Source organism: Equus przewalskii, chromosome 5 (genome assembly GCF_037783145.1).
Source record: "Equus przewalskii isolate Varuska chromosome 5, EquPr2, whole genome shotgun sequence".
Lineage (NCBI taxonomy): Eukaryota > Metazoa > Chordata > Mammalia > Perissodactyla > Equidae > Equus > Equus przewalskii.
The window spans coordinates 21,538,643-21,557,560 of record NC_091835.1 but is presented as its reverse complement, the minus strand read 5'-3'; the positions used below and the strand labels follow the sequence as shown (position 1 = coordinate 21,557,560).

At 46.2% G+C, this 18,918-nt stretch overlaps 1 long non-coding RNA gene across 1 annotated transcript; it reads right to left on the bottom strand.

Moving 5' to 3' along the window:
• Positions 1 to 7,562: 7,562 nt before the first annotated feature.
• On the bottom strand, positions 7,563 to 18,246 carry LOC139083276 (uncharacterized). The gene is made up of 3 exons (XR_011539872.1): positions 17,942 to 18,246; positions 13,761 to 13,894; positions 7,563 to 12,583 (listed from the first exon to the last, which is right to left on the bottom strand). It is a non-coding gene; the product is annotated as an uncharacterized lncRNA (long non-coding RNA).
• Positions 18,247 to 18,918: the final 672 nt, after the last annotated feature.

Below are 18,918 nucleotides of genomic sequence, written 5' to 3'. Positions count from 1 at the left end.
TAAGTTCACTAGGCTGAATAGATGGTGATTTAAGGATGTGCGTGACAGAAACAGTTTGGGATGTCTGCCCAGCTCAGAATGACCCCTTTAGACCGTCACACTCTGCTGAGCTCTGGCCGTGCTTCTGTAAAATGACCCTGCCCTCTGGCCACGGTGGAGAGGGCACCTGGTCCCAAGAGACCCAATCAAAACCTTTTCTCTGGGAATTTGAGACGGGGATGAATAGCAAGGGGTCAGTTTCTCCCAGTGGCTGGAGTTACAACATGTGACCTTGGGAGCTGGGGGCAGCCATTTTGGATACACCTTGTGGACTAAGGAAGAGAGAAAGCCAGGCTGCTAAGGGAAAAGATTGAAACAAAGGTGAAAGATGGCAGGTGTGTTCATGCTCCTCAGGAAGAGGCCCAATTGCATTTCTACCTTTACCTTCAATGGGTCTCCCTTCCAGCCTTAGAGGAGACTGCCCGCTTCTGCCTTAGCTGGCTCCAGCTGCCTGATGTCTCTTGCATCCCAAAGAAACACATGCTTCCGGTCCCTGAAGCCATCATACTGAGCACTAGACCCCTGGTCTGGACCTTTCCTGTCCTCTACTTTGCTCTGGTTCCACCATCTCCCAGCATCCACCTTCAACGTCTCCCTCTGCCCCACAACCAATCAGATGCCAGGACCCATGGATTTCCCCCTCCCTCAGTCTCTCCCTGTACCAACTTTTCCTTTTTTTTTTTACTTTTTAATTTGCCATAACTATATATTCATACACAGTTGTAAGAGATAAAAATCTCATAGACCTTTCATCTAGTTTCCCCAAAGGAGGCATCTTGCATAACCAGAGTACACTATGACAACCAGGAAATGACACTGATCCACACAGAGACAAGGAGGCAGAGGTCAGAGTGAGGCTGCCACAAGCCAAGGAAGGCTGGAGTCACCGGGAGCTGGACGAGGCCAGGATTCTCCTCTCGAGCTTCCAGAAGCATGGCCCTGCGGACACCTTGATTTCAGACTTTTCCCCTCCAGAACTGTGAGAGAACAAATGTCTGCTCTTTAAATCACCTCGTTTGTGGTAATTTGTTACAGCAGTCCTAGGAAACTACCACCAACCTTACTAACATTTGTGGAGCACACGTATCTGTGTGTGTGTTTGGTTTTACACGATTTTATCACATGTGTAGATTCATGTGACCATCACCACAGTCAAGATGCAGAAAAATTCCATGACAAGGATCCCTCATGCTACCCTTTGTATAAAGCCACAGCCACTTCCCATCCTTCACCTGCCTTCATCCCTGGCGACACCAATCTGTTCTCCATCTCTCTCATATTGCAACGTGAAGAATGCAGTGTCAATGGGACCCTACCTTATATAACCTTTTGAAATTGGCTTTCTCCACTCAGCATGATTCTCTTGGTGTTGTGAGTATCAATGGTTTGTTCCTTTTTATTGCTGAGTAAGATTCCACGATATGAATGTGCCACAATTTTTCAACCATTCACCTGCGAGGGTCTCCAGTTTTTTTCCATTACAAATAAATCCACAATGAACATTTATGTAGTTTTTTGTGTGAAAAGAAGTTTTCATTTCTCTGGGATAAATGCCCAAGAGCACACTTGCTGGGTCATACGGGAAGCGCATGGTTAGTTTGTAAGAAACCGCCCCCACTCCTTTCCAGAGTATCTGCACCATTCTACATTCTCACCAGCAACATATGAGTGACCCAGTTTCTTCTCATCCGCATCAGCCTTTGGTGTTATCCTTATTTTTTTTTTAGCCCTTCTGATAGGTGTGCCGCCTCCTGTCTCATTGTGGTTTTGAGTGGCATGTTTCTGGCTGAGGGTGTTGAGCATCTGTACTTGTGAAATGTCTCTTCACGGCTTTCACCCATTTTCTAATCAGATTGTTTATTTTTTTGACTAATGGGTCTTGAGAGTTCTTCATATATTCCAGATGCAAGTCCTTTGTCAGATAGGGGATTTGCAAATACTTTCTCCCAGTCTATAGCTTGTCTTTTCAATCTCTTAGCAGGATCTTTCGCAGAGCAAAAGTTTCCAATTTTGATGCTATCCAGTTTATCAATCTTTCTTTATGGACCATGCTTTTGGTGCTAAGTTTAAGAAGTCTTTGTCTAGAACTAGATCCCAAAGATTTTCTCCTAAGTTTTTTCTAAAAACTGTATAGTTTGACCTTTTACATTTTAGTCCATAATCATTTTGAATTAATTATAGTAGGTGTGAGGTTTAGGTCAAGGATTTTTTTTTTCTTGGTGTGTGTGTGTCTGTGGATGTCCACAGTAGCCCTGTGCTAACTTTTAATAATTGGTCCCCATCCTGCTAATGTTCCTTTTCTATTTTGCTCCCATAGGAGCCCCTTGCTGTGTGTGCGTGTAGGGGGGAGGAGGAGGGGAAAGCAGACGTGATTGACAGGTCAAGGTTAAGGCATTCTCAGATCAAATAACACAACATTTTAACCCTAATTTCTGCCAGCAAGTGCCCTGCGCCCTTACAGTGTCATGTGAGGACAAAGTGAAGGTGTGTAGAAGAAATTCATAACCATCAAGCCCTCGGCAGGTCTGGAGCATTGTTCAATGCTAGCCCCGGGTGTGGCAATGTCATAATGGGATCCCACTGCGTCATTGACAGTCCTCTTGTATTTATAAAGCGTATTTCTCCCAAAGTGCTTTCACATACAGTCTGCTTTGCTCTCATAGGTATTTATTCATTTTCAGTCAGAAATATTGAGGCTATTATTCACCCATCCATTTATTAAATAAATCAGCATCAGCATTTATTGAATATTTTATTTGTGCTTATAGTGAAAATAAAAGGGAAAATAGACACATGAAGCAAAGTCAAAGGACACATATTAACAAAAAGAATCAGACATGCGACCTGTTATTCTTTAACAATGATTCTTCAGTATCCACAGACCTGAGATTCAGGGGCAAATGAGCTGGCCTCAGGTGCACCTGAGCTGGCCACCCAAGCAGGCTCTTGTGAGGGGCCCTGACCTGAGTGAATTCTCTGCAGCTCATTCTGGTTTCCAGAATTCTGATTTTGTTATTACCCTGGGAGTGGTTCTGTCTCACAAGGACAGACGCAAGTTAACTAGACTCACAGTGCCTGATGTATAAACCTGATGCTGATTTGTCCATCAATAATGAGAGATGTGATTGTTGAAGGGATGGGATGGCGTGACTCAGCTGGAGGGGCTCATTCTCTTTCCACAGGCTGGTCGCCAGGGCAGCCATGTGACAGATGCTTCTTGATGCACAAAGGACTGGAACAAGGCTGGTCTCTCGGCTTGGGTACCTAGAAACACTCTCACCCACTCCTGGGGCAGCATATGAAGGATGCTGGACTGCACGAACCTCTGAGAGCTGACACGGCCCTGCCCATGTTTGCATCTAGATTTCCATGTCTCACCACCACCCTTCCTGCTCCGACAAAGCTCAAGACAATTGATCAGGTTTCTGTTGCTTCATTGAAAATCCCTTCTGCCTTGTTTCCTCCATGTCACTTCCAGCTGGCATTTGACACGTCCCCAAGCTCCTCATCCACTCATTTTGGGGGGACCCTCCAAGTTTGCACCCTCGCTGGCTGGTGATGTGCAGTGTCCAGCTGGACTCCAGGTTTTTGGGGAACCATGACCGTGCGGCCCCCAGTTCTGGCTACACGTTGACATCCTGGCTTTCTACTGACGTTGGCATAGGCTTTCTCAAACGAAAAGCTGAGACTTTGGAGGGAGAAAGCTGGGGTTTTTATGACTACTTTCTCTTCCTTTTTTTTTACTGCCGTGTGTGGACCACTGATTCATCCCAATGCCTCGGTCCAAAGCTGCAGCCCGTCAGCAGGAGCAAATATACGGGCTGAGAAGGAATGAGCACCAGGAGGCCAGACAGAGTCGGGAGGGCCAGCCTGCTGGGGAGGCGCCCTATGTCACCTGGAGAACACTTTTCCTTGTTTCTGTCAACTCACCCTGGTGGCTTGAAGGATGACAGCTGAACAATACCTGCTATTATCCCCGAGTCCCTAAGATAGTTCTGAGGAAGTCTCCAGCCTACAAGGACACTCACATCTGCTCAACCGTCCCTCTCTGCCAGGGGTAGCCATTCGTGCCCACCTGGCTGCCATCCCACAGGCAGAGAAGAAAGCAGTTTCAAGCGCTCTTTCACAAGCTTATGATTTCAGTTAGCGCTCAGATTCCCCACAAAGAGCAGATAACAGAGTCCCTCTCAGCTGAGAAAGTCAGGCACCAGTGATTAAATCAAAGATCGCCCAAGGTCACTCTGGAACAGAGACCAGAACCTGAGCTTCTGTCTCTGGGGCCCTCGCTCCTTGTGGTGTCTTGGCGGTCTCCGCATGTCCACGCTGCCTGCTGACCTTGACGCACAGGGACAGCATCAGTAGCGAACATGGCTACTGCTCTCTCTCCTGTTGGTTGGGAAATACTGGCTGGGGTTCCTGGCTGGGGCTCCTGGCTTTGTGAGGAGGAGAAAGGAACATGCGAGTGAGTAGGAGCTGGGGACAGGGTGGGTGTTCGTGGACAGCAAAAAAATCTGTATATTTTTGCAAGATCATTGAACTTGTGAAATTTGCATGGCCTTCAGCAAGTGTATGTTGAGATGTGGCCCCTCTTCTGCCAACACAGAGTCGTAAAAAAAACTTTAAAAATGGGGATGGGGCTTCTAAACAGGCCTAGAGAATGTCTGTGGAGGATCCTCAGCGTGGACTTTTACATCCTGGTCTTCTTGGGCAAATGGGCGGGGGGCTCTGTGGTTGCTCCCTCACTCTCCCTCGCTCCCTGAGTGGAAGTTTAGAGTTGACTAGAGGCTGGGGATTTGCTCTGGAGAGGCCCTCAAGTGGCGCCCCCTGCAGACCACTGGTTCCATGAATTCGAGGGCCGTGCTTCTTGGCCACACGGGTTTCCTGGTGGTGTGTGTGCAAGGAAGGCTGCCGTCTGCCCTGGTCCCCGCCTGCCAGCCAAATACCGGCTAACAGGGGACGTATTTGTTCCAGAAGTCATAATATGACACCAACCCAACAACCTGGTCACTGACCCCACCACACTGTCGAGTTGGGGTGTCAGGAAACGATTCTGAAAACTAATCATTCTACAATTTGGCCCTTACGGCTACAGGTTTGAGGCGTTATGTGTCGAAAAAAATTCCCCCTTTCAGAGCCTCTCAGGATGGGGAAAAGCTGAGATTGTTCTTTCTCACAACAGAGAAATCAGCTATGTCATCCTCCTAACCCTTACCCACACCCCTTCCATCCCCATCCATCCCTTTGAAGTCTTGTGCTTTCTGTGGACCCCCAACTGAACCTTTGCACCTGCGAAGCTCTATAGTGCTCAACAAATCGCACATGTGGGAGGCCATCAGGGTGGCGCCAGGAGGTGTGGGAGGCAGGTTCAGTCCACATCTAGAAACTTCTCTCTGGGCCTTGCAGCCTTTGTCCTTATTCAGCTAGCCTGAGGGGAGGGTGCTAGCCGGCTGCAAATCCGAACCACAGAGAAAGCGCCTCCTCTTGGAACTGTAGGAGGCCGCACCAGGGATAAGAAAGACAAAACAGTTTCAACATTTCCCCAGATTTTTATATTGAAAATTTTCAAACTTACAGCAAAGTTGAAAGAAGAATCTACACGTTGATTCATCAATTAACATTTTCCCCCACTTGTTCTCTCTATATCTGTATGTGTGTATATATAAATACCATACTCATATGTTATATATCTCTGTATGTATATGTATAGTCACACGTGGCATAACAACGTTTCAGTCAACAATGGACCACATATATGATGGTGGTCCCATAAGATTAGTACCATAGAGGCTAGGTGTGTAGCAGGCTGTACCATCTAGGTTTGTGTAAGTGCGCTCTGTGATGTTCGCACGACGATGAAATGACCTAATGACACATTTCTTAGAACGTATCCCCATCATTAACAGACGCATGACTGTAGATACACATACATATGTATATCTCTCTATCTCCCTCGAACTATTTGACTATTTGGGAGGTGAGGGTGTCTGATGCTTCACTCTTAAATACTAAGAATAAGGACATTGTCTTGTATAACCATCCATGCAACTATCACACCCAAGAAATCTAACTTTAATATAATAATATGATGTAATATTCAATCGTTATTCAAATTTTTCCAATTACATCCTTCATAGATTGTTTTAAAATCCAAGATTCAATGAAGAGTCACGAATTGTTTTGGTTGCCATGACTCTTTCATCTTCTCTGCTCTAAAGCAGCCCATCCTTTTATTGTCTTTCACGATCAATATTTTTGAAGAGTCAGGCTGGGCTCTTTTTTTTTTTAATGTCCCATAATTTGGATTGGATTCATCTCGTTGTTTTCTCATGATAGAATTGAAGATAGAGATTTTCGGCAGGATTATCACATGAATAATGTTGTGTGCGGATCAGCACATCCCCTCAGACAACATACATGACAAACATGAGTTTGTCCATTTTTGGTGATGTCATCATTTTTAAATATTCATTTCCTCTTTGTCAACAATCTGTGGAATGATATTTGAGATCATGTGAGTGCCCTGTTCGTCAAAAGCCTTCTACCCAATGGCTTAAGCACCGACTTGATCCTCCCCTGGGTTACGTAATAGATTATCACATCAGCGGCTGCAAAATAGTGATTTTTCTCCTTCTATCACTTCTTCTCCATTGATCAGCTGGCATCTTCTATAAAGAAGACTTGTCCCCTCACCACTTTTTTGAAGTATTATTTTGGATTCAGGAGTACTTTTCTAGAAAATTTAATGTGTTATAATCAATTTTTTAATGCTCAAATCATTTCAAATTTTCCAGTGGGAGGCCCCTCCAGGCAGCTATTTTCACAGGCCCCCACTAGTCCCTGGGCACTTCCTTCTCTCTGACACTGATATTCCGGACTGACCTTGTGCTTTCCCTGCTCAAGGCCTGGAGTCAGTCATTTCTTCCCTTGGGTGGAGAATGGTGCTTAGAAACCAACATCTGGGGACTAGGTGAGCTCATGCCAGCTGAGTGTCCTTATTTCTATATCTCGTCAGTGGAGAGAGATTCATAATGTGTTTTTTTTTGAAGTCATGATTTCTTACTGATGAGGTCTTTACCTCCAGCCCAACATCAGAGGCTTCTTGCTCACATTCCCACACCTCGTATTAGTTCCTCTCCTACAGCAAGAATCCTTGTTTCTACTCTTTATATATTGGCTCATTTGCTCAATCCTAGAACCCGTGAAATAGTTTTGAAATCACTTCACCAATATCACTACTGAAAACAAAGTTATTAAGGAAAGCTCAACATTTCTTTGTGGCTCTTTTGCCCTTAAAATATATCTTCCTGGACGGTGTGCAGTCAGAGTAAACTTTTCAAAGGTTACTTGAATTAACTGCTATTTTTCTACATAGTGGTGATATCAACTATATACATAGTTAGATTCATCTGTTTCTGCTTGTAGTCAATTGTATTTGATCCCAATAACAAAGCCAAGGAAAACAGAAAGATTCGCTTTATACGAGACATGGATAGAGTGCCATGACAATGAAAAATACGACTCAGGAAATTGAAATGCAAGTTTTAATTTCAATTAAGCAGAAGATCTTTCTCGAGAGATGTGGTGATATAAGATTGACTGGACTTAGAGGATGCTGGTGCTTTTCCATCACCGTTCCTTGGAGCCATTTTCAGAGAACTAGGGAGACATCCTCAATCGTCACACAATGAATGAGGACAAAGGAGAAATTGAGAGGTGGGAGATCCTGAGAGATGAGCACAGGCCAAGAAAAGAAAAGTGTCGCCTGCTGAAGAAACGCAAAAGCATCTAGTCATCTCAATGGATGCAAAAACTAAAAAATTAAGAGCCAATATCCATTGGAGAGTCAGACCTGCCAGACATTTTTTGACTGGTAAATAGGGCGGGAGTGACTAGCAAGGGAGAGTCACAGCGAGGACGGTCTGGTGTGAAACATCAAGGGTTTGGGTCATTTTTCACTGAGCCAATTTGTCACTGCACCATTTCTCCTGGGGACACGGCTGCCACTTGATCTACAAACTGTTCTGACCCAAATTTGGCAGCTGAGTTGCTGCTTTAAATCCTTATTTCCCCAAACGTTAAGACATAATATTAATTAAAATTTTGATTCTCCTGGGATTGACAAATTCCGTAATTTTAAAATTTTCTGTAATTTCTTAAATTACGAACCAAATAATATAGACCTCCCCAAGGAGTGAATGTAGAAAGACTGAACTGGCGGTAAAATTAAAATGCCAGATGTGAGTGAAATATACTCTTCTGCCTTAATAAATAGCCGAATACATGCATACTGTGAATTCAAATACGTTTGCCCGTGCCTCTTCTTAAAGTTACCTAGCAAGGCCTCCATTCATCATCCTGGGTTTCCCTGGAAACCATTGATAAGATTTCAAAACACTTCAAAACAATATAACCGCTCTCTTGAGATGTTTCCGCGGTTGCTGAGGAAACCTGTCTCTTATTTTGGCTCAGGAGTGGAAGGAGTGGAGATTCCTCTCCTAGGAGAAAATGGTATCTGAAAATTCTTGAAAGGAGGATGGGCCCTGAATGTGAGAGTTCCCAGATGTTTCCCACCCTCCACCCAGTGGATTTGGTTCACCGCCCTCCTGTTAGGGGTCCTCGCGCCCCAGGATGAGAGGGCTATGAGAAATCTCTGCTCTGAAGGCCACAGCCCTCATTCCTCAACTTCCTCAGGCACAGCTGGAGATGGAAACTTTGGGAAATGTACAGGCAATGTAGTGTGTAGTATTGTGGGTCCCTCACCTCGGATTCTTGCTGACAGCCAGATAATGGACAGAAGCCAAGTGTGCAAAACCAGGGCCCGCCCTGTCCTTTGGCTCCAGCCCACCTCCCTTGTTGTGGGAAAGGGTCTGGGGTGGGAGGCAGGGGGTGGTCAAGGCCGCAGGGAGGAAATGAAAGCTGGCCAGGAGAGGGGAGAAATCAACGAGAGCCTCTCCTAGCCCCTCCAGCCAGGGATGGGTTCCTGCCCCCAGCTCCCCAAGAAGCAGAAGGGAGCGCAACTCCCCGGGTCAGCCTCTTCCTCCAGTCTGGCCAGATGGTGCAGCAGGGCTGCAAGGAACTGGAGGGGCGGAGCAAGTGTACTATGGGAACAGGGACGAGGGGGCAGTAGAGGAAATAGTGTGGCGAACCCCTGGCCATGAGCATCCAGGAGTGGGCATGACGGGGCTGGGGCAGGATGAGACCCGAGGTCAAGTTCTCCACCAGCCCCGCTGGCGGGAGTCTCCACGGGGGACGGAGGAGGGAAGAGGTGCTGGGGAGGGCGGTCCCAGGATGAACCTGGGAGGAACGTTCCAGAAGGAGTTGGAGGTATCCGTTTCCAGCCACAGGGTGAAGAGCCTGCTCACAAAGGAGAAGTCTGCTTTTTAGAGAAAGCACAAGGATTTTCCGGAAAGTAAAACTATGGGTCGCTCAGGCTCAGTTTTGACTGATGGGTTGGTCTTAGGGTTTGGCATGATTCCTGGCTCCCCATCCCCTCTCTAGTGGGGAGTCAGGACCCTCATGCCTGGGAGGGGAGAAGAGGGCTTGGGGAGCATGGCTGTCATGGGGCGCACAAGATGACCGGGACACAACGAGTCCTTGGGAGATGCGGGTGGCAGGGGAGAGGCGGGCAGGCTGGACAGGAGGCTGGAGATGCTTCATGTGGGGAGCAGCATGTGAATAGAGCCTGGAATAACATCTTACAGACCTTCTGGGAGCAGCATGATGGGGAAGTCGAATGCCCAGCTGCCTGGAGCTCAGGGTTTGTGAACTGGGAAGGTGTGGGTGGGTCTGGGCAGAAACAGGGAGCCTCAGGGTCCCTCTGTGGACAAGCAGGGGAGCCCCCAAACCAAGCTGTGGTTAAACAGCTGCTAAATGAGCCCCCTTGGAAAAGTGGGGACTCCTCCTTCTCCCAGGAGAGTCGGGACAGAAGTAGGATTTGGGGGAACTGGGAGCAGGTGGAAGGGGATAGCGGGGGTCTGTGGCTTTTCAAATCCCTGCCAATGAGAAGATGCCTCTTGTGTCAACGTAGGTTGGTTTGTATGCTGAGCTGCGTGGATAGGGGTAGAAGTCTTAGTTAAGACCTGGCACCACGCTCCTGTTGTTGGAGAGGAGATCTTGTCAGGTGGCAATAAGCTCCTTTGCAGATGCATTGGGAAGAAGAAAAATTTGCTCCCAAGGGAGAAACTCGTCTGGCACTGGGTCACCTTCCGTCTTGCCTCCTCAAGGATGTCCGTCCTGAATCTCCTTCTCTCCTGCATCATTAGTCTTTCCGGCTACTGGATCATTGCCGTTAGCAAATAAGCTAACACACACCCACACAAACCACCTTGAGACCTTATCGATGCCCCTGGCTACCGTCCTCCTCTTCTTCTTGAACGAGCATCTCCACCCGCTTTCCACACCTTCTCTCCTCCCATATTCGTGGTCTCTGTCTCTTTACTCTGTTGGGCCTCACGTACCTGGAAGTGAATAAATGGCAATCCTTGCTTCCTGACACGCCCTCGTCATGGATCCATGGGTGACCCACATTTGTTTATTTACTTATTTAGTTGTTTTTAAGCACCTGACAACTCACCACCCAAAACAAAAGCTGGCACTTTGACAATGACCTACATGCAGCCATGTGGTTTCTTCCCCTTCGCATCCTCCTGCCTTCTTCCACGTGAGGCTAACCATCACCCGGAACCCTGGGTCCGGCATTCCCTCACTTTGCTTTCTGTACCGTTTTGTGACATCGCTATGTAATAATGAAGAGTTCATTTGTCTACGCATCCTCTGGCTGGCATGAGGTTGCTTCCACGTCTCTGCTGAGGTCCCAGGGCTGCAGTGAACATTCTTGTACACGTTTCCTGTCCTATGTGAGCACTGTCTCCTGGGGTTGTCTCTCTTCTTTTTAAATTGCTTTATCCAGAACTATTTTCAGTGCACACAAGTCTGTTTTCCTCAGGAAACACATACTACAGTCTCTACTGTTCCCACTGGCATCATTTTGTGTGGTTGCAAACTTATCACACGGACATCGCCATTTACCTGACAGCTTCCTTCTTGCACGACTCACAGCTGATGGGAACTCTTCCACCGAGAGTGCCCTGATGGCGTAACTTCCCTTGTGTTCAGATTCATTTCCCCTTTCCCTCTACATCCTCACAGATCATTGAAAATCAGGGTCAGTGGCGCAAATGGCTAAACGTGGACCTGCCACCCACCTCAGCTGTGTGTGCCTCTGTGGCTTCTCTCTTTGACATATTTCTATAGATCTGTAAAAGAGTGACGAATTATTGTTAATAAACAATTGAAAGATGTTCCTTTGGCTTCTCTAGAAGGGACTGGAAGAGTTCAGGATTTCTCCAGATGTAATAGATGCTGGGTGAAAGAGAAGGAAGACATAAAGAGAAGATAAAAGAGGAAGACTTCCCACACGTGTGTGAAGACCAAGGGGCAGAGCTATCAAGCGGTGCCCAAGTCATTGGTTGCCTCAGAACAAAACTCCCCATACGTCGAGGTGGAAAAGCAGCCACTCTGTTATGCTCATGGATTTTGTGGGTCAGGAACTCAGGTGGGGCTCAGTGGCAATGGTTTCTCTCTGTTCCACTAAGTGAAAGACTGAGTGACTGGAAGCTTCTGGAAGCTTCTTCACTCACCTGTATGGTGCCTGGGCTGGAGTGATTTGAAGCCTGGGCTCAGTTGGGACTGTTGATCAGAGCCCTTCCTCATGGCCTCTGGCCTGGCTTGGGCTTCCTCCGAGCATGGTGGCCTCCAAGTGATTGGACTTCTTACCTGACAGTCAGGACTTCAGGTGCAAACGTACCAGTGAACGAGGCAGAAACTACGTGGTCTCTTTTGTCCTGGCTTCAGACATCACACAGCCTCCCTTTTGCTGTCCTCTACTAGTTAAAGTTAGTCCTTCCAGCTTCCAGAGGAAGTTGCAGAGAATGTGCATCTGAATGGGAGGAGGGTTAAGCGCCATTTTACAAACTACACATAGCAAGAGAAGGAGCCTGAGTCTGAAAGAAAGTGTAGTTCTGCCATTCTGGCAGTCCCAGGAGAGAGCACCGGTGGGATGGAGGTGCGGGTAGTGGTAGCCAATCCTGAGGAATTCTGAAGACTTGGCACCCACAGTCTCGTTCTCCCGGAACTTGACAACTGGGAGGCTGCACAGTGCCCCAGTCCAGCCACATATGGAGAAAGGTCGCTTGTCCAGACACAAAATTGCTAAGTTATCCATGGCTCATACTCTTTAAACATCCCATTGACTGTCATTTGGGCTTGATGGCTCCTCCCTGGGTAAGATGAAACGAGTTGGGATTCAACTGGAATAAATCCATTCTAAGGTGAAAGAAGAGAATCTTTGCCAACTATAGTAAAATAGTGTTAAGAATCTGTTGGCTTTTCAGCTGGAGAGAAGGAAACAGCCCAGGAGCTGGCAGAGGGTAAGTCAGACTGAGGAAGGAGGCGTGCAATGGCCTTGATGAAGCCGTGGGGCCAGGAACATGGCGGGAACTGATGGTTTCTTAATTGTGAAATGGGAGTGAACACCTCGACAATGCTATTCCAAAGAGAAAATAAAAGTGTTATGTGAATGATTAGTGAGAGAATCCTATGTTCTTTATTTTGCTGGCTTTTGAGGTGTGAATGTTTTCCCTTGGGGACCTCTTTGAGAAAGGGATCTGGGATAAAGGGCTGGTGTCAGGGACAACATTCTGCCCTAACAGCATTCTGAACTCATCATTATCCACCCCTGTGCTCCGTGAATGTTTAAAGGTCACTGCTATGGTGGTTGTGGCATCTACCTTGGGTCCATCCCATTCCAACGGTGACTCTGCATTGAAAGTGCCTCAAATCAGTGGGTGACAAAACACTGGTCAAAAAATACAACAAACTCAAAATGTGTCCTTGATCAGGTCCTGTGGCTCGAGGGAGCTTCCCAAGGGAGAGAAACAGAAAAGACTGCCTTGTAAGTGACCTACACAGAGCCCACCCTGGGGGCTGGCTGGGCGACAGTCAAAACAGGGCTTCTTGAGTCTTTTTTTCTTGCAGAATTCTTAGGGGTATTATCAACATTTTTCACAAAGATGCTTGGATTACTAGAAAGATTTTTTTTTACATTGTTTTTCCTTTGGAAAAGCATTCTTTTGGCAGCACACTGCACTCTCTGATGGTACCGACCTCATTGCTCTGTGTTACTGTTTATTTAGGGGCAGGGCTCCCATGGGCCAGACTAACCTGTGTTCATCCTAGGATTCTGACAGGCATGTCTCTGTGGCCTGGGTATATGGCTGACCCCATCAAGGATACATTTGCTGAAATCTTTGGAACTTCCTGGGAAATAACTCATTTTAGGAGGAAAGGGAGTGGAAAAGCACAGAGTGGCCAAAGCCAATGACCCAACTTTGGAAGAAAAGGGCCATTTTGATTCAGGACAGTGTCTGTCCCACAAAGTGTTCTGTGGCCCAGCCCACACAGACTCATGCCGGTGTCTTAGGAAGAGGATCCGCCAATTAAAAAGTGGGCGAGAACGGACAGACTCACTGTTTCACTCAACTTCTCCCATTCTGCAGTGCTGACCACGGTAGGGAAAGGATGTGGGATTGGTGGCTTTGCAGCCTGTCCACAGAGCTTTCGTGGTGACCTCAGCAGCTCTCTTGCCCCACTGGTGGCTTCAAAGACATTGTTGACTTTGACTTGCACAGCAGATGTCCCAGCTCCTGGCCTCTTGTACCTACCTTTGGCCTGGCACGTGGAGACAATTCATAGGAGCTGAGCACAGAGTGCCTTCTGCATCGAGCAATCCAAAAGGCTTGATGAGACGGGTGAGGCAAGGAGTAAACCGGAGATGATGGAGACCCAGGGAGGAGGCCTGGCGAGGAAGAAGGGAGGGAGACGAATCGTGGAGGAATTCCCTGAGCTGAAGAACAAGCAATGCATCAACATTGACCAACTCAGACAGATAGGTCCAATTTCTCGGCTATCAAATTGGCAAAGATATTTTAAAATTATAATTCCAAGGGAATTAGGTGAAAGTCGATGGGAAACTCTCTAATGGATGGATCAGGCCGACAACAGCTGATCCCTCTCATCCATCTTAATGTCGCCAAAGGTGGGACAGCCAGGAATTAGGTGCCTCCTGAAGCTCTGCCATAGGAGGTTCATAGCTCCACCTGTGAAGTATTATTGTCTACAAATTGAACCTGAACCTAATCGAGGGTCTAGATCTAGCCACCCATTTACAGGAAATATGAGGTTTAGGGGAAATTTAAATCACGTCCTAATGATTCAGTCAGCCAAATCCAGAAGTGAGACATTCTGGCGGGCAAATGACCTGGAAAATGATCAGCTTGTTTCCAGCAAATAACTGGCGTGGAAAATCCAGAGGAGGAGGTGAAACTGTTAAGATTACAAAACAATCAAGAGTCCTATCACCTCAAAACACGAATAGAGCAAATGAACCCTAAGGCTAATTCTAATTTCCTGAGACAATCAGGAAAAATCAAAGATAGACTGGTTACTAAGTAACACGAGGGAATTATTGCCAATCTTTTGGGTGTGATCATGGTATTGTGTGTGTGCATTTAAGCTTTGATCACTTAGGGGTTAGAAATAAACACTGGAATATTTCTGAGTGAAATGACACGATATCTGGAATTTGTTTTAATTGCTTCAGGAAAAAAACGTCTTGGGAGGACAAATGAAACACAAAGAATAGAATGTGGATAATTGTTGAAATGGGTGATGGGGGCTGGGAGTTCCTTATACTCTTCTCTAAACTTTTGCGTATGTTTTGAAATTTTTTCATATGAAAAGATTAAAAAAAACCCAGTAATTCCCCCAGATTGGCAAAAATGTGGAGAATTTTTCATTTCGGATATTGTATTATCCAGCTTAGCAGTTTCTGTTAACTGTATCTTCTATTTCCCTCCTCCTTATGCTCTTATTTTCCTTAAAGTTCTCAAGTATATTTGTAGCAGCTGTTTTAAAGTCCGACTCTGCTAGTCCGTGACTTCTCCATCATCTCTATCGTTTCTGGGTCTGTCTCTATGGCTGGTTTTTATCCTGGCTATGTCCCACATTTTCTCCACACCTTCAGATGTCTAGGAAATTTTGATTGGATACTGGACATTGTGAATATTACTTTATTGAGTGTCCAGATTTTCTTGTCTTCCTTTAAATAGTATTGCAGGGCTTTGTCGGCAGGTGGTTAAATTATTTTTGAATCGGATTGGTCTTTTTGAGTCTTGTTTTTATTGTTTTTATGACAGGTTTCCAAGAGCCTTTGCCCTTGGGCTGCTTTGTCTTTGACTAAAGCGTGACCTTTCCGAGTTCTTTTCTGAACGCCCTGCATATTCAATGAGGTCTCTCCACTTGACTGGTTGGAACTATGTGAGCTCTAGAAATTGTTAAGCTTACAAGCCCCCAATAGCTGCTCTTTCCCTGACCTTGGAGAGTTGGTCCTATGTGTGCACAGTATAGTTTTCAGCCAAAGATTCAAGGAGACTGAAGGAGAACTCTCAAAGAACAATTTTTCTGTGTAGCTCATGTCACTCCACTCCTCTGTTCTGCAAATTCTGGCCTCTTTGACCTCCCTGAAGTCCAACCCCTGATGCTCAACGCTATGAGGCCTCTCTGATCTGCTCAGCTTCCCTCTCCCTGTGCTGTGGTCCAGAGGGTGCCTCCCGGTGGACACCTGGGGCAACGATGGGGTCACTTCATTTGCTTTCCTTCTCTCACTGACTTTGGTCTAATGTCTAAAAACTGTTGTTTCCTATATTTTGTCCAGTTTTCTAGTTGTTTCCAGTAGGTGGGCAAGGCCAGTACTGGTTACACCTCATGGCTAGAAGCAAGAGTCCAACTTTACCAATTCTTTAAAAAAAAAAATCATTTAGGGGCCGGCCTGGTGGCGCAGCGGTTAAGTGTACACGTCCCACTTCCACAGCCCGGGGTTCGCCGGTTCAGATCCCGTGTGCCGACATGGCACCGTTTGGCACACCATGCTGTGGTAGGCGTCCCACATAGAAAGTAGAGGAAGATGGGCATGGATGTTAGCTCAGGACCAGTCTTCCTCAGCAAAAAGAGGAGGATTGGCAGCACATGTTAGCTCAGGACTAATCTTCCTCAAAATAAATAAATAAAAATAAAGTCTTAAAAAAAATCATTTAACCAATCTGGAAGCTTCTTCTAGTAAATGAACCACAGCAGAAATGAGGTCTAGACAAAACTCTGATCAGTGTTTCATGGCCAGCATGAGGGACACGGATGGAGGAAGTGAGGCACAGCTCATTATGTTGTGTCATTCCTTCCTTTGTTATCTTTGCAGGAAGAAAAAAAAATGGGTAAATAGAAAAAACAAAATAGCAATAAACCAAAATAGGAAAGAGAATCAGTCCCCATATGCCTGAAAGACTTTGAAAGGAAACTCGATCCTTAGAATGAATAATGAACAAGATAACGGGTAAAAAAATAATGGAAGGATCCTTGTGGCCCCAGCCACTTACCAACAGTAAGCCCAGAGGACATGGTCTGCTTTCCTCATAGAACAGCATCTGGATTCAACACACTGTAAACGTGAGTTGATCCCCAGAGATCCACAGAGGGCTTTGAATTTCCACCGACAGTACTTGAGTGGATAGGTGTTGGTAGAAAAGTACTTTTACCAACAGTGTACATTCAAAACAAATGAGCCTGTTCAAGAGCCGCGAACAAGGGCAGAGAGGAGGGGCAGTAAATCCCATACACTTTCCTTTTAGGAAACTGTTCTCCCTATTTTCTCAGGCCCTCAGGTCCAGGGCAGAGCAGGCTTCCGTATGTGCTGGGGGAGGGGCTGGCCTGGTGGAGATCACATTCGATCTTCCGGGAGGAGGAGGGTATCCTAGAATGCAACTCAGGCCACTCCCGAGAGGATGCCGGCCAGCGGCAGCCACTCACATTCACAGACGCAGCTGTACCGCTAACGTTCTGAGCCAGCCTCCTCCTTCATTTCCACGCGCAACACAGAGGCTCAAATATTTCCCTTTACGTGAGGTTCCGGTGGACTTCGCAGAGGCGAGACATTGTTTGGTCTTTCTCCATTTAGCTCTGCATGTGTATGTATAACTCAGGAAGAAAAAGACGCGATGGAAAATATTTGGTGCAGAACAAAAGGCAGTAAGTGCAGTTAAAGGCCGTAGGCTTTCCCAGAAGACTGAAAGGGACTTCAGCCGAGCTCCTGGCGGTCTACAGCCGCCCTTCATTTTGACAAAGTCGAGCTATAAAGCCGCAGGTAATGATATTAGAGCCGGCCGCCTGCAGGCCATTTCCAGGAACCCACCATACATTTGGATCTCTGGGTATGAATTGGGTTTATAAAATATGATGGCGGTTTTGTTCCTTTGTGCGACTCAAAGCACAACAGAAGATCCTGCTTAAAAGCAGCATTACGAACGGTGAACGAGCAGCAAGGAGTTTGGCCGAGTTCCCCAAACGAAAGAAATTCTCCATCTAGGACTGGCAGTGCCTGGCTGTTTGCATTTGGATGCAATCAAGATACCCAGCAAAATAAACACTGTGCTCAGCGCCCGTTTTGAGCTTAGGGTTGTCAGACCAGACCGTCCATGTAAGAATTTGAGTGACTCAGCAACGTGACCCTCTCGTCCCCATCCTCTCCCCTTCCCTTCCTACCACACATGTTTAATGTGCTGCCCCCGATGCTGCCCACCAGGGATGCGAGATAAGCAGAGCCAGACAAGGCACCAGCCCAGAGTCTCCTGGGAGAGGCAGATGTCAGGGAAATAATCATTCTAAAGATGGTATAATTACAAAGTGAGATTAAACGCTCCGGAGGAAAGGGCCATGGATCTAGTGTTTAACAAAGGAAACCGACCAAGGCCAGGGATTGGAGGGCATCCCTAGGAAGTTCTGGAGAAAAACTTACCCAGGGGAGGGCCAGGAAATCGTGTGACGGAGGGAGCCACCTCCAAGGAGGGGACCCCACTTACGCCACGGAGGAGTCAGAGAACCAAGAGCAGCTCCTGAATGTGATTATTTCAGGTCCCAAATAGGATCCTTCCATTCATCTTGTCCATAAAGAGATCTCTGCTAAGGTAGAGTCTTATCCAGGCTGACAAGATGTTATTTTGGTCCTCCCACGTCTCTCCAGATAAGAGAATTCTGGCTACCTCTTATCAGAGTGCCTGGAGCACCTCAGAGAGGGCTGTGCCAGACACCCAGTAAATGTTTGTGGCCTGACTTCAACAGCCGTGCTTAAAGCTCCCTACATTTTTTATAGGATATCTCTTTAAGTTTTTATACTGCTCCCACAGGGACATTTTAAAGATTCACAAGCTGTCACAGAATGCCTCAAAATACTCTAAAGAATGAGACTACACAAAACCTCTCTCTTTAAAATCTGTTAGAGCTGTGATAAACAAAGGATATTTACGTTCAAGAAACGTGCATTTAAATTTATCCTCAGAAACTGAATGAAAGGACTGATATTTCCCCAAAATTAAAGCTTTTGAATCACCTTGCAGTTATCCCTTTGGGTGTACAGAAAACATAAATCAAAGGTACTTTGGATGATTTTAAAAATACCATCATGTGTAACCAGGAAAAAGAAGCTAGGATCCGAATTCATTCCCTAACAATTTCTCTCAAAGGCTGAGCAAGTATCCACGTATTTTGAGTTTTCCTTTTGGGAAACTAAGAAAATCTTATTCTTTTTCTTAAACGGTGGGACATTTCTGCAAGGATATACGCAATAATGTTTCCTTACGTATTAAATTCTGATTCAGAGAAATCCACCATGTTTAGAACAGCCATTATATTATAATAAACAAGAAGGAAAATTAGAAGACTACAATTTGCAGTAGCATCGCTTTAAAATACAAGGTTTTCAAATCAAAACTTCAG